General features: G+C 32.9%; 1 pseudogene; it reads right to left on the reverse strand.

Moving 5' to 3' along the window:
* Positions 1-303: 303 nt before the first annotated feature.
* Positions 304-708, reverse strand: LOC103658185 (annotated as a pseudogene).
* Between the last annotated feature and the right edge of the window lie 15,377 nt (positions 709-16,085).

Here is a 16,085-nt window from a genome sequence, read left to right on the forward strand (position 1 = left end):
CTCCCATAATAATGAAAAAACAGGTTAGTCCAGGGATAATGGGTAGCTGTTTCATTCTCTTCACATGACTTCTATCTCTGGATCCATGGCTCGTCCAGGACCTGACATAATTTTTGTATCCCAGCAATTGCAGAAGGGATAAAAGTACAAGGACTATTTAACCACATTCCTATAAGAACATGCAGGGTCAGATTCCAAAGCCTAGGCAGATTCCAAGGACCCCTCACTTAGAAGGGTCTCATGCTTGGTTTAATGTACCACTGTCACCATCTTGAAATTCTTTTTTTTTTTTTAACAGATCTAGCCTTTTGATTTTTTTTATTACTCAAAAAAACTTCATTTTTTTATTTAGCTTTCTGACTCTGTGCTTGTGCCTTCAACACTTTCACAATGATTTTCTGCTCCTCAATAAGGAAAGCACCCTTGATCCTGTCACGAACACAGCACACATGAACCACCATAGGCCTTGCTGACATGTTTTTTCATTTTAGACAACCTCATAAGGACTTTAGGTCTCATAGCATGAACTCCTTGAAGTCGGCCTGGGCACACGCCACATGCAGATTTTGGTGCTTTCCCAACCTTCTTGGTATAAAGGTGAACAATTCTATTACCAGGGGTTCAGGACAGCCTAGTTTTGTTAGAGGCTGTATTGTAGGACAGCCTACGACGGTAGGTCAAATGCTGAACCATTCTGAATGCCTATGGACACTGTCCCCCCCATCTTGAAAGTCTTATAAATTTTTAACAAGATTCTTGCATGTTCACTCTTCATTGAACCCTGCAAATTATCTAGCTGACCCTGAGAGAATGACCCAAACACACATTCCTTCTTTTCAGCTTTTATTTGCCAGAATTTGGCTATATGACTGCAACTGGTTATAAGAATACTACGCCAGCTAAAACTCAGGAGTTCTTTTTTTTTTTTTTTAAGATTTTATTTATTTGACAGAGAGAGACAGCCAGCAAGAGAGGGAACACAAGCAGGGGGAGTGGGAGAGGAAGAAGCAGGCTCCCAGCGGAGAAGCCTGATGTGGGGCTCAATGCCAGAATGCTGGGATCACGCCCTGAGCCGAAGGCAGACGCTTAATGACTGTGCCACCCAGGCGCCCCAGGAGTTTTAATATTAAAAGAAGGAAGTAAAGAATATTATCTATAGCCAGTAAACTTAGTCACGACTCAAAGTCTATGTTTTCCATTGTTTTATTCCCAGAACTTAGCAATGCTATAGGCACATGGTTGATGTTTGGCATATTTTGTTGTTGTTGTTGTTAGCTAAATGAATATATGTTTCAATAACTGGGTAAACAGAACTAAACAAACTAAAATCTTTCCATTTTAGGTAGATGCATGTCACCAAAGACATTAGGAAAGTGAGACGGTCCCAAACTAGTGATATTTAGTATTAGGTAAGCGTTTCCAAAGATTAGAAAATACTTTCAAAATCCTTGATATACAATAGGCAAAATTAGGTTAATAGTAGTCCCGTGGAGTTCTATTTTCCTAAGTATAAGTCATATTTGATTCAACCATATATTATAGAGGTACAAAATCTCATGTTCTCTAATCACTGAGTATATCAAATGACCCTTGGAAAATAAAGTCTTAATTCAGGCACAGTTTGTTGTCATAACTTCCTTTCTGTAACCACCTTTACCAAGAGTAATATGTTTTTTTTAAAAAGAGTGTTGTAACAATTCCATGTGATACTATGTACCTGAATGATAGGCTGATGTTTGTGAAAGTGACATAAACACAAAATTATAGCAATATTGAGTCCTTTAGTATAGAGCAAAACAAGCTTACAGCCAAAATAACCACTGTGTTTTACATGTTATTACAGCAGCATAAAGTACCTGGCGGTCATTTCGATTACTTACTATACTTGTACAAGGAATTTCAAAAAAGCTCAATCAAAAGAATTACAGCAAAACAGTTTGAGGCCATAAAAGGGGTGTAAGTTTTGCATTTCTGGAAAATATTCTTATAAAAAGCTAAAAGCATTTCTTATAATTTGTAAATTGTAAATTTTGTGCCCATTACTATAAAAACGCATTAGATATTCAACCGGAGGATCCATTGGAAAAAAATAGTGGAATGAAAGCTGAAGAATAATTTTTAAAATACTTAAAATAGAATCACTCAAAAAAGAGAGAAATTTATTTTTCTCTTCCATAATGTATAGTATGGGTATACACAGGATCTCATGGATCTCATGGGTACACAAGGGATCTACTCAAAGTATTCGTTGCAGAATAGTTAGGGATTCTGCTATCCTTGAAACATGATTTTCCAGGCAGCAACATTCATGACCATTCATAGGCAGGGAGGAAAGCAAGAATGAGCCCAGGCCAAGTTTCTCTTAAACAAGTGAGTTGGGAGTTGCTGATATGATTTCCATACACATTTCACTGGTTGAAAATTTAGACATGTAGTCACACTTAGCTATAAGTCAGGCAAAAAAAATGCTATCTAGCTAGCAAGGTTTATATTTAGGGAAAAGAAGATTAATTTGAGGTAATGAACATGTATTAACAACACTTTCCAGGAAATTGCTATTTAAGAGTTGAGATTTTTGTTTGAAAATTATTTGTACTTACGAAATTTTGAGTAAGACATTTCAAGAATGTCTTATGGGCTTATTTCTAAATCAGCTTTTACTTAGAACAGATTTCAACTTATGGAATAATTATGAAGATAATGTTCCTATATACTTCACTCCCAATTTCTGCTATTATTAACACTTTATATTAGCATGGTATTTTGTTACAATTAATAAATAATATAATATTATTATTAACTAAAGTTTGTACTTTATTCAGATTTCCTTAATTTTTACCTAATGACCTTTGTTCATTGCTAGTATATAAGAAAGAATTGACTGTTTTATATTAACCTTGTATCCTTGCTTTCTCAGTTGATAAGGCCTAGCCACAACAACAACTCTGTGCCAATGAGCACACCCTAGTGGCCAGATCTTGATTGCTAATGCTATTCTCCAATAAAAGGAACTAAAGCTGCTTGGAGAAATGGCTAACTCTAGGACCGAGATAGGAAATGCATGTGAGCTGGAAGCATCTTGTTAGTGACAGAGTAAAAAGGTGCTCAAAAACCAAAACCAAAACCACTATGATACTGACAGGTGAAAGGCACACAGAGGTCATCTTCAAGAACTTTTTATAGCAAAAGCTGAGGATACAATAAATGGTATCAGGTTATAACCCAAAATATAAAATAAATATCCATGATTCCATACTGATGTAAACAGATAAGGGAGAAGAGCCATTTCTCCCATGCAAAATTTCAATTAAATTTTGCAGCTCCTATGCTCTGAAGGAGGTTGAGCATAAAACTACACACTCCTTAAGTGTGGGGTGAAAAAGTAACTCTCTTCCAAAAAGTATATAATATGGAGTATTATATGGTATTATATATGTATATATAATATATATGAGTATATAGGGTATTTTATATATATTATATATTTATATTATATATATATATGGAGTATATATGGAAAGGGGAGAACACAGCAGGTTTATAGTGCACAAATCCTACAAACACTATTTCAGCTAGATCATCAAGGGCAACATCAACCGCAATAATGCAGGGCATCTGGGTGGCACAGTCGGTTAAATGTCCAACTCTTGGTTTCAGCTCAGGTCATGATCTCAGGGTCCTGGGATTGAGCCTTGAATCAGGCTCCGTTCAGTGTGGAGTCTGCTTGAACTTCTCTCTCCCCTTCTCCCTCTGCCCCTCCCGCTTGTGCTATCTCTCTCTCTCTCTCAAATAAATATATAAAATCGCAAAACAAACAAAAAAACAGCAATAATTCATGTGGATTGTTTGTACCCTTTATATGATGTAACAAACGGCACTTTGTGGCCTCTTCTCAAAAATACAGAGCCCCAGTCTCATCATGTTAAGAAATGTATTCTACTGTTGTTGAATGGAGTACTCTATAAATGTTGATTAGAACAATTTGATTGATAGTTCTACTCAGGTCAACTATATTTTTATTAATCTTCTGTCTGCTTTATCTATTAATTACTGGAAGAGGGGTGTTGAAGTCTCAAATTATAGACTGGTCTAGTTCTTATAGTTTTATCAATTGTTGCCTTATGTGCTTTGATGCCCTGTTCTCAGGTACATACAAGCTTAGGCCCTTTATGTCTCCTTGGACAACTGACCGCTTTTTCAATATGCAGCACCCACCTTGATCTCTGATAATTTACCTTGTTCCAAAACTTTTTTCATCAGCAATTATAGCTATTCCAGCTTTCTTTCGATTGGTGTGAGTATGGTATATCTTTTGTCATTCCTTTACTTTTAAGCTATCTGGATTTTTTACATTTAAAAATGGTTTCTTTGAAATAACGTACTGTTTAATTGATTATGACAATCAGACATTTAATTGGCATATTGAGACTATTCACTCTTAAATTGATTAATACATTTGCATTGATAGTTACTATATTTATAATCACTTTATATTAATTGTATTCTTATTTTTTTGGTTGGGTTTTTTTCTCTGTTTTTGTCTTCTCTGGTTTTAACAGAATTTTGTTATTCCCTTTTATCTCCTTTCTTACCACATCAGTTACACTGTTTTTAAAATATATATGTCGAGCGGTTGTTCTAAAGTGAATAATACATATTTTTACTGTCTTAATTCCAACTTTAAAAAACAACACTATGCAGCATCATGTTAATTCAGGTAATTTGTAACAGAGTATTTCCAATACCTTCCTCTGATCTCTTATGACATTGCTGTCATTTATTTCATATATATATATATATATATATATATAAATAAAATTGCCTATCATATTGTTGCTTTTAATAGTTTCAACAGTTATTTGTTAGATCAACCAACAGTAAGAAAAAGAAATTACTTACCCACATTTGTTCTTTTATTAATGCTCTTCTTCTTTACATAGGTCAAATTTCTGACCCATACAATTTTCCTTCTCCCTGTAGAATGTTTTTAAAATATTTTTTGTAGAAAAAAATGTGAAATTTGTTAGTAATTAATTCTCTCATTTGTTGTTGTTGTTGTTGGGGAGGGGTTGTTTTGTTGGATGAGAATGTCTTTTCCCTTCCCTTAGATTTTTTAGGTGTCTTTGACTTTCTGCAGCTCAAACATGATTTGTCTAGGTTTAGAATTTTTGATATTTATCCTATTTGGTAATTTTTGAGTTTCCTGGATCAGTGATTTGTTGTCTATCACTGATTTTGGTGAGTTCTTTGTCATTACTGCTTCAAATATTTTGTTCTGTCTTCTGTTATTCTGATTATCTTTATGTTACAGCTTTTGAAATTGTTCCATAGTTATATCAGTGTGAGAGGGCTACCATAATAAAGTTGCCACAGACTGGGTGGATTGAAGAACAGAAATTTTTTTTTCTCACAGTTCTGGGAACTAGAAGTCCAAAATTAAGGTAATCGTATGATTTGTTTTTCTGAGGCCTCTCTCCTTGTCTACGAGATGGCTGTCTTCTCCCTGTGTCTTCACAAGGTCGTCATTCTGTGTGTGTCTGTGTCTTAATCTCTTATAAGAACATCCTTCATATTGGATTAGGTCCCATACTAATGACCCACATTTTAACTTAAACACCCTCTCTCCAAAGACAATCACATTTAAGGTACTGCTGGTTAGGGCATCAAACCTATACAATTTGGGGGTACAGAAATTATAATGCACAATTGTTCAATTGTGTTTTTATTTATTTTTTTCATTCACTACTTTTTTCTCTTTGCTTTTCAGTTTGGGAAATTTCTATTGATGTATCTTTAAACCCATGAATCTTTGATTCTTTCCTCAACTTCATACAATCTACTGATGAATTCATCAATGGCATTTTTCTTTTCTCTTCAGGTGTTTTTGTTTTCAACCATTTACCTTTGATACTTTACTAGAATTTCTGTCTCTCTGCTTACATTATCAATATGTTCTTGCATGTTTTCTACTTTTTCCGTTAGAGTTTTTAGCATGTGAAACATAGTTATTTTAAATTCCCTGTTAGAAAATTCCAGTTTTTTTTTTTTTTCCTCTTTGGCATGCCTTGTAATTTTTTTGTTGAAATGTAGACGTGCTATATTGGGCATATTTCACAATGATTTGTCTTCCTCTCCCTCTGTCAGACCTGTGGTCATTGTTTTTGATCTTCACCATGAGAATCCGTTGCTGGTCCTAAAGGTAAAATTCACAAAGAGGGGTGGGTCATAGGCCAGCTAAGAATGCTCCCAGGAGATTCTTAACTTTGTGCTGGACCAAGACCACCTTTAAGCAATTCATAAAAGTTACCATTGAGGTGTTCCCACCAGTTTATGGCTCCAGCAGCTTCTGCTCCTGAGAAGCATATCTTGGCTTTTATTCTCTGGATTCACTTTTTTCTCCAGACGCTGAGGTTGTGGTTTGATCTGCAAAGTCAGTTCTCTAGTTCTCTAATAAGTTCAATAAAAGTCACTGATTTTCAGGGAGTTTAGTTTTTCTTATTGTATAGAAAGAAGAGATGATTTTCAAGCTCTTTCTATGTCACTGTTGAAACTGAAAGTCAAATTACGATGTTTTACTTTGTATATTTAACACATTATATTTTATTGCATATCATTTTGCTATTAATGTATAAAATTTAATTATGAGCATATTTAATTGAAAGGATATTGCATGAGTTTATTTTTAAGGAGTTTAGAAAATTCCATGAGCTTTCTGCATGAACCTAGATGTTTATTATAGTCAAGTTTAATTATATAAATAAGATGAAAGCAAAAATAGAAAATTAAATTTCTGAATTATGATCAATTTTATTAGTATACTTACACTAACCCTTTCATTACAGACACACAAGTGAAAGGGTAAAAACTCCCTCCACCCCACTCTTTTTCTTATTTACTTAATTTTATTTTTTTGTTTACCATACTGAGGGCCTGAAGAGCAATGATCACATTAACAATCTTTGTATGATCAACCCCTAGCACAGTCTATGACATGTATTAGTAAATGTTTATTTGATAAATGAATTAATCATTGAGTCAATACTGATAGAAATGGAATGACTTAATTGCAAAAAAAAATAGTAAGCAATAATCTGGAATGTGAATGATCATCAGGGCCTTGAAGCTCTCTATTACACCAAATTAATTTTGAATAATCAATTAAATTTTGAATAAGGAAGACATGTTAGAATTTTTTTTTAATTAAAAGCAAGCAAGTAGTTTACAACTTGAAACTAAGTTAATGTTATTAAAATTTGTAACAGAATCTTTTTAGAAAAAAAAATCAGATGGGACTGAGGCAAATTGGAGAGTAGAAACATGTCGTGTGTATGTTTTTTCTCCCTTTTTTCTTTTCTTTTTTTTTTTTTAACCTGGTTCAATATTAAATAGAAATATAAAAACACAAAACCATACTTAAATTCATTTCATACGCATCACTTTATAATCCACTTCTGGATCCTTCTGCCTCCTATATATTTCATTTCCTGGTAAAACTGGATATATTTGTGGTTAGTACATGTAATATAAATTTTTGCTATTTTAAAAGAAAATAATGATTAGATCTAATGCAAAATGTTGATGAGAACATTTTTATTACAGAAGGAATTTTTTTGAACTGTGACTTTAACATAGACGATAACAGACTTTCTGGTAAAGTTGTTTTTGGTGGTCAGAGAACGTAACAGTGAATTATTGTATAACGGACATTATATGATATATATATGTATTTTATAAATTGTCTTTTTTCTTACTAGAATTTTCCTGACCAAATGAAATCAGACAAATAGCACACTAGAGTATAGCATTCTTCTACTCAAGATCATGATAGAGTTTTCATAAGTATAACTGAGGAAAGACATTTAATACACTCAATACTTCCTTATAAGTAATAAGTAGTACATTTTAATGAATTAATTTATCTCACATATTTACAACTACAATCTGCATTTAAATGGCTTAGGTATAATATTTTTTGTTAGTTTTAATATTTAAAGAAAGACATGCTTTTATATTTATTGAAGCTATGTATAATAATTATACAAATATTAGAGAGCTTGGAAATCTAGAAAATTATTTGGCATGGCTAAATTTTACCTTTAAAAAATACAAAAATGCAAAAGAAAATACAAAAGTCCAATTATGTTTTTTGAAATATTGATTCCACCAGTCAGTCTTTTACCTCAGTGGCCTCAAAGTAGAGGAGGGCTGTCAATTATAGGAAATAGTAAATATCGACCACTTACTTTAAGAGATTTATAAAATAAGTTAATAATAAAACAACTATTAAAGTAATTGTGATTTTCCACCAAATATGTTTTATTTAAAACAATTAATTTTATTAGCTTTGTTGTATGAAAATCAAAGAAGTGAATTTTCTGGAGGGAGTTACTCATTTTCCATTCTTTTCCTTTTTATATTGGGTACTATACAGATGGCTTGTTAAGGGAAGAACATCTAAATTTATATTTGAAATAAATGTTTTAATCATCACCTTTTATTACATATTAAAAGATGACATATCTCAGGTAAATGATACCAAGCTCTAGCAGTGGGATCAGCCATATTTTGTTGATAAAATGACCAATGAATACTATTTAAAGGATTGAATAATGATGTTTAAATCTAGAAGAAAAGAAAAGAAAATTGCTTATTTTGTACTGTTGAGTCTTAGCTGTGATGATTTCAAATTTAGTATAATATAAGGAATGCAAGAGGTTGAAATAGTTACTAATGACAATCTTTCAAGGAATCTTTACGGCATCTTTCAATTCAGAACTACCTTTCCATATCATTTATTCATGGAACCACCAGTTACTGGACTTACAAAGTTTGCTGGGTACTAGAAACTCGATTTCAGGATTGTCAATAACTGTAAACATTAAATATTTTAAAAATATGAGTACACACAGTTTCTGCCTTCTAAAAACCTACAGTCTAATGGGTCTATAAAAATTAGTACTGTAAAATAACAAAAAGGTTAGCATTTTTACGTTGTTGCAATTGGAGTATAAAAAGGACTATCCATCTCACTAATGGAAAGATGAAGAATAAATTCAAATATGAGATGATTTTTTATCTGACTCATGAATGGGAATTATTACTACTTTGTTTTTTAGAAAGCGATCAGTGGTAGAGGATGAAAGAATGTTGCAGGCAGAAGACAAGATGCTGCAGAAGAAAATATCTGGAGGCACGAAAGAGCATGTCACTTTTGCACTGAAGGCATCGTTTGATATGCAACAAATACTTTGAAAGCAGAGGATAGGGAAATAGCCAGGAGCTAGATTAAGAAAAGAATTACATGCCAGCTAAAGAGTTAGATCCTTATTCTGCAGAGAGATGTGTAACATTACCACTTTAAAAGGTTTATAATGTAAAAGTTCCTGCTGGTGACTAGGCAGAAGACGGATTGGAAAAGTATCAAAGGGAATTAGAAGAAGAAGATGAATTGTGGACTTCCATCAACACAGAGGACTCAGCAATAAAAAAAGCTCCTTAACAAACATTTAAAGTTGACAAATTAAATAAACAACTATGCGACTGTCCTTTTAAGCAGAGCTAAGTAGTAAGAAAGCAGGAGAAATTGTCCAAGTCCACAAATTAAATGGAAACTGAAACACAGAGGCCGTGTTTTATCCCATCAACCCTGGGATAAAGGAGGAAGTGTAGTTAAGATAAGTGTGGGAGGAGCAATTAGTGAGCAACTAGAGTCATGCTATTCAATTAGCTCAGTTTTTAACCACCCTGTAAAACATAGGAAAAGACTTAAAAAATATTTAAATGAAGATAATGAAAATAGACAAACAAAAACTTATAAAGTACCGATAAAGAAGTTGAATCAAGATGGCAGGATACTCTCCCACCTAGAAAAAGTCACTTCATAGATGAGGCTGCTGAGGCCACACAAGAAGAATGAGAGTCACGCAGTAGAACTGCACTGTCACCAGTATCCATTGGCTACTTGTGACTGCTGAGGCCTAGAAATGTGGCTAGTCCAAACTGAGAGGTATGTGTAAAACACATCAAATTTCCAAGAGACAGCACCAAAAAATAATACAAATATCCCACTGATAATGTTTCTTGTTAATTACACTTGAAATTATAATATCTTAGATACACTGGTTTAATTAAAATATGTTAAAATGTATTTCTCTTTTCTTCTACTTTCTAAAAAAAACATGGCTGTAAGAAAATTTTAAATTACATTCATAGCTTGCATTGGGGCTGAAATTATCTTTCTGTTGGAAATCTCTGTCCTAGGGAATGACCTCCTAACACTAAGATCTCCCAGCTAGTAACTGCATTATTTCTTGTTAATAATGTTAACTCCCTAAGACACTAGAATTTAATTTGTTTTTTGCTTTTGCTTTAAGATATACGTTTGATTAATGAGCCCCCCTTCTCCAAATAGAAAATCAAATGCCCCAGCCAGTAGGAACCACCTTCCCCTTAACTATTTAAGATAACCATTTTATCAGGGTGCTCGTGTGGCTCTGTAGGTTGGGCAGCAGATGACCAGTTTTGGTTCAGGTTATGATCTTGGGGTCCTGGGATCCGGCCCTGCATCAGACTCTGTGTTCAGTGTGGAGTCTGCTTGAGATTCTCTCTCTCCTTCTCCCACTTCCCTCTACCCCCTCCTCATGCGTGCTCTCCCTAAAGAACAAACAAAATCTTTAAAAAAGTAAAATGATAATTTTCCCATAAATGCCCTTTCACACCTCCTTTATTTCTTTTACTACATTTTCCCACCACTTATACATTTTAATGTCTTTTAATGGATGTTCCCATTGATTAGTCTTATTTCCATATTGATTTATTTGTTCCCAACCATTTCTTTCTCATTTTTCAAATTATTGTGTTATGTGTATGATAAATAAAAGATTCCATTAAATTTTGTTTAACTGGAAGTAAACTTAAACATTACTTTGGAATGGAGTTCACATCTTTTACACATAGTTTAGTGTACTTTTCTGATAGTATTATATATATTTCCCAAACTGTCAGTTTCATTTTATACTTTTCTTTGCAATACGTTTTTAAGTTTATTTCTTATATTTATCTAGTTAGGTTTCTGTCCTTTCCATTAAAGTTTTTTCTTATGTATTAAAACTTTTCCAATTTATGTTGATAAGTATCCAACTATATTAGAAATAAGGGTCTAGTAGCTTGTTTTTGCTATAAAAAATTAAAAGCCTTTTTGTTCCCATTACAAACTCATTGGTGGTTTAGTTAAAAGTATTCTAAACATTATTATTCTTATTCTTATAATAAGTTTTACGTTAATTATCCTAGATCTCTTAAATACTAAGTATAGAATCTACATAAATATAGAGCATATTCACTCTACAGAGGAGTTTTTACTTATTTTTTCCCTTACTTTCCTGATTTGGAATTGGTATATTTTAAAGAATCTGTCCACATTACTATTAATGAACAAACAAAACTATATATCTGTTTCAAAAATCAAAAATGTATGGGATGCCTTTTCAAATGCTTTTGTGTAAAATTATGAAATTGATTTCAGTTTTCTGTTATATATAATTAATACTTAAATGTATTACTGTTGACATTTTGAGTGTCATGTTCTGTATTATTGCTACAAATCCTTTTTATGGGCCAATTTTTTTCCTACTTATTCATCATTGTGCTTTTTTTTTTTCATCATTGCACTTTTGAAGACCCTCCCAGGACTTTTTTACACCCATAATAGGGCTGGTTGGAGGGAGAGGCAGGTTAGAAATCTGTGATCAGGTCACTATCTTACCCCGAAATCCTTGTATTCACTCTACTCTCAGAACAGTGCTTTTACTCATGGTAAATACTGCATAGGTATTTAATTAATCCATTTTTATATAAGATAGTTATTATGTGATAGCTATACTATATAATCACAGAATGAAATGGTACTTCAGTCATTAAATGGTTAGTCTGACTCCTAGCACATGAGATAACTCCAAGTGTGGAGTGTTTATTTCAGATTGAATTTCATTTATGTGTACTAATTTACCACACTTGGCTGCATGTCTTTAATATCAAATGATTTGACATGGACATTCCAATTCATCAGTCACTCATGGTTCATTAAAATAGCTAATGTTACCTACATGTTAAAGAAATGGAGATGGGTAAAAATGGCCAGTGAAGATATATTTACCAAATATTGGAATACTATGGAGTGATTGAATTATACTTTATAGTTCTATCTCTAGGAAAACCTGAAGGTAGAAATATAACTCTGGTCGTGTTGATGGAGGAGAGGAAAGGGGAGTGTCAAAAGCAGTAGGGCAGTAGTGCAGTGAATGGGCTTGGCAAAATATAAACCATCAGATATTAAAAATTCAGCTGATGGTCCAATTATTGCCTAAGAATACCGCAAGTTTAACATCTGCGACTTTGTAGTTTCAAACGATAAATATCATACTTATGACCAAAGGGAAAATGCAATTTTGCTCAAGGATTATTATTCTAATTAAATGGTCTAGGCATCGAATCAGAACGAGATTGCTATTACAGTTTCTCTAAGCTTGATTTATTTAAAAGTTCTTCTTTTTTTCAATTGTCACATTGATTTGAGAGACCTATATGTAGCTTTTTAAATTCTTAAGCAAAGTTTATTATTTAAAATAAAGTTGTATTTTCTACTAGGTTTCCAAAACTTCTTAATATCCTTTTCAGTTGAATTTCTATATTCTGTAACTTCCACTTTAGTAAATATATATAGCTTTATTTTGATCTTAAATTGTTTCAAATGGCTTATTTTCCTCAAATGAACAAATTTTAGGTCTGTTCAAACTGAAGAGATCATTAATATCCTTCATGACAAAAAAAGGAGGCTCATTCACAAAGAAAGGACATGTATGATTAGAGGGCAGTACCTGCTCTTGGTTCTTTCCAAACTATTTCCTCCTATCTTGACAAGAATCACAAAAAAAAAGAGAAGGAAAATTAATTTTCTTGCATTATTTAAATACAGTTAGAGAAGTCCACCAGCTATTTTAGCTTGTGTATGTGTGTGTGCTTGTGTGTGTGTGTGTGTGTGTGTGTGTGTGTGCGCTGACAGTGATCATTTGAATATTGATTTAACTTGCTAAAAATCAATTTGAGAATCCAGGGATAGGGAGGCAAGTCAAAGTATATTAGTCATCAAAATAGCTAGAGCAGTAAGAGATGTTTCTGATGAAAATATATCCTTAATAAATATCTGATTTTCAGAACTGCGAGTTTCATAACATTTATTAAATTCAATGAATCCCTAATTTAGAGACCTGAAGTAGAAATACTGAAAAAGAAATCAAATACCCTGCTTTTCAAAATATGCTTTTGCATATATACCTCTTGATCTTTTGCTCTAGAGAAGATTTTGACAGTAAAGCTATTTTTATTAAAATTTTTCAAATTCCCCAAGTAACAATGAACAAAAATGACTACATGTAAGTTAATTCAGGAAAAATGAAATGCTTACAGACTGCATTTCCTCCCATACATTGGCAAACACATGTTGTATTAAGCTAGATCATACTGTCTATTGCTTTCTTGGACACTATTTAATAGCTGGTAATATATCTGAAATGTAAAAATGTATATTGATTATTTATCCTTTAACTCTAGCACTCTAGAATTTTCTTGGTGTATTCACTTATAGTGTATTCATGTTATCTTAGACACAATGTTCAGAGAAAGGCATTCATATCACTTTTCCACTTTGAGGGGGGAAATTGACTCAGAGATGTAAAGAATTCATGGACAGTGTTACAATGACAATTGGAACTCAGATAATTTGATCATATCTGATGGGACTTTTCTGGCAACACATGCCAGGCACAAGAAGTCTCGGGACAAAAGCCTAGTTATGTACTTTCTTACCTGTGACTGTAGAATCTTCTCTCTCCTAAGCCAACCATGTCAGAGAGAGCTGAGCCATAAAGGAAGTAGCATTACTGACAATTTCCTTACGTTCCAGGGAGTGATTGCTGTTCAGTGTCCTTTGGTGACCATGCATGTTGCTTGGTGGTTTATAGGTCTCAGAGGCTCTGGACATCTGGGCCTCCAAGACTCTTCTGGAAAAAGTCCTGGTGGCAATTTTGACTTTTATACTGAATGTCTTTTGAAATGTATTGTTTATACTTGATAAGTTTGATCATACTGTGGATGATTGATTTTGGATGATAAATTCTGGTTTTATTTAATTGTTCAAGTATACTGTGAGAGTGTTTTATAATGACTTAGACCTCAATTGTGTAATTGATTCTTGTTTTGCCATAAGTCTTTACATATGATAAGATTAAATACAGAAATAGGATGGTTCATTTAAAGCTCAGTGATACAGTGAAAAGAGGACAGATTCATTCCAGAAAAGTCTGTGTTGGAATCTTGGTCTTTCACCTTCTTGGTTTGTGATCTTGGGGAATTTGAAAAAACCAGGTTGAGCCTGTTTTTTGTTTTGTGTGTGTGTGTGTGTGTGTGTGTGTGTGTTTCCACCAAGAAAATGGGTATAATAATCCATAACATAGCGTTGTCAGAATTAAGTGAAGAGGATATCTATTATGATACAGAAATATGGCATTTAATAATTGTATATGTTTTTCTATGGAAATATCTACAATAGCAGAAAAATTGGGTAAAAAAAGAAAGAAAATCATCTACTCAGATATTGGGTGGAAAAACAATGCCTTGCCTATGGTAAGTTGAGTAAGTATTGGTTGTCTGAACTGTCTACTTGTTCTAAAATACTTTGGAATAAAAAACAAACAGCCCAAGAATCTAGAATGTCTATGTAATGTTTTTGTCATCAGTCTTATTCTTTTAATTCATGTGATGGGTTCCTTTCTCAGTGCCCCGAGAAATGACTCTGTGACTTCAATAAGAAAGCTGGGCTGAACAGTGCATTTGTTTCAACTACAAGAATTGTTTATGAAATATTTAAACAAGAGCTGAATAGTAAATATCATAACTACAGTGTACAGATACACCCATATATCTAAACAGAAATGTAATTTAAATTCCTAGTAAAAAAGTACAAATTATATGTCTAATGTTATACCATGGGTAATATGGGAACACAAATTTCAAGCCAAAAATCTGAACTAAAATCAGTTCTATATTGAATGAGTTTGGTCTTCAAAATACATTTTAGTAAAGCTTCTTTGAGAGGAAAAAAAAGTCTATTTACATCTGAATTACTTATTTGATTAATGATTTTATACCAATGCATTACAACTTGAGAATTCTAGAAATGTTATTTTACTGACTTTGGTAAAGTGCTGGAATAACTAGGTTTTCAGTGTTTGAAATGAAAATGATTGTGCAGGGTATGCTGATTATCAGTTATTAGAATTTGGAAAGGAAAGCAAGACAAAGGAATTTGCTAAGGAAATAAGAGGTTTGCTTTCTCCATCATGGGCTTATAATCACACTGGTTTTTCTGTATATTTGCCAGAATGTTCTCATATTTAGTCGGGAAATAGTTTATCTCTTTGTTTTAATAATGACGGTGTCTCTAGGAATGATTTATAAGCACAGGTAATAAAGGTACCACTGCCGTTGTGCTGTTGACCATAAAAATACAACCGAATATTAAATATTCTATCTAGTTGGGTTTTCTCTAAAGGCTATTGAAGGGGACCTTCAAATGTTTCCATTAAAAAACTCTTGGTGAATTTTCCCCAGGTTCTAACAAGCTATATCAAAATAAAACTCATTTCATGGAAAAAAGGAATCCCACAGCACTTCTTTTTAATAACTGTTCAGCTACAAAATTTTATTGGTATCTTTTTATGTTCCCTCTAGAGGATGTAATGCACAAAAGCATTGCCACGGAACATATAAAATTACAAATGAAATTTATTGTAAAAAGTAGAATGTCTTCTAGACTGGTGTCAGTATTTATTTCATTCATAAACCAAAACTGCAGTATAATATATTCATTGTCAGCAAGTTCATGTGTGTAAATTGCCATCCAATGTTATTGACTGATATAAGACAGATATTGAAAAGACAATTTAAATGTACTCTTCCAAACATAAACTGTTCCACAAAAGCACTGTAAAAACTCCTTCAAGATTTTGGGTTGTGCTTGACATTTATGG

The sequence above is a fragment of the Ursus maritimus genome, unplaced genomic scaffold (assembly GCF_017311325.1).
Source record: "Ursus maritimus isolate PB19 unplaced genomic scaffold, ASM1731132v1 scaffold_2, whole genome shotgun sequence".
In the NCBI taxonomy this organism is placed as follows: domain Eukaryota; kingdom Metazoa; phylum Chordata; class Mammalia; order Carnivora; family Ursidae; genus Ursus; species Ursus maritimus.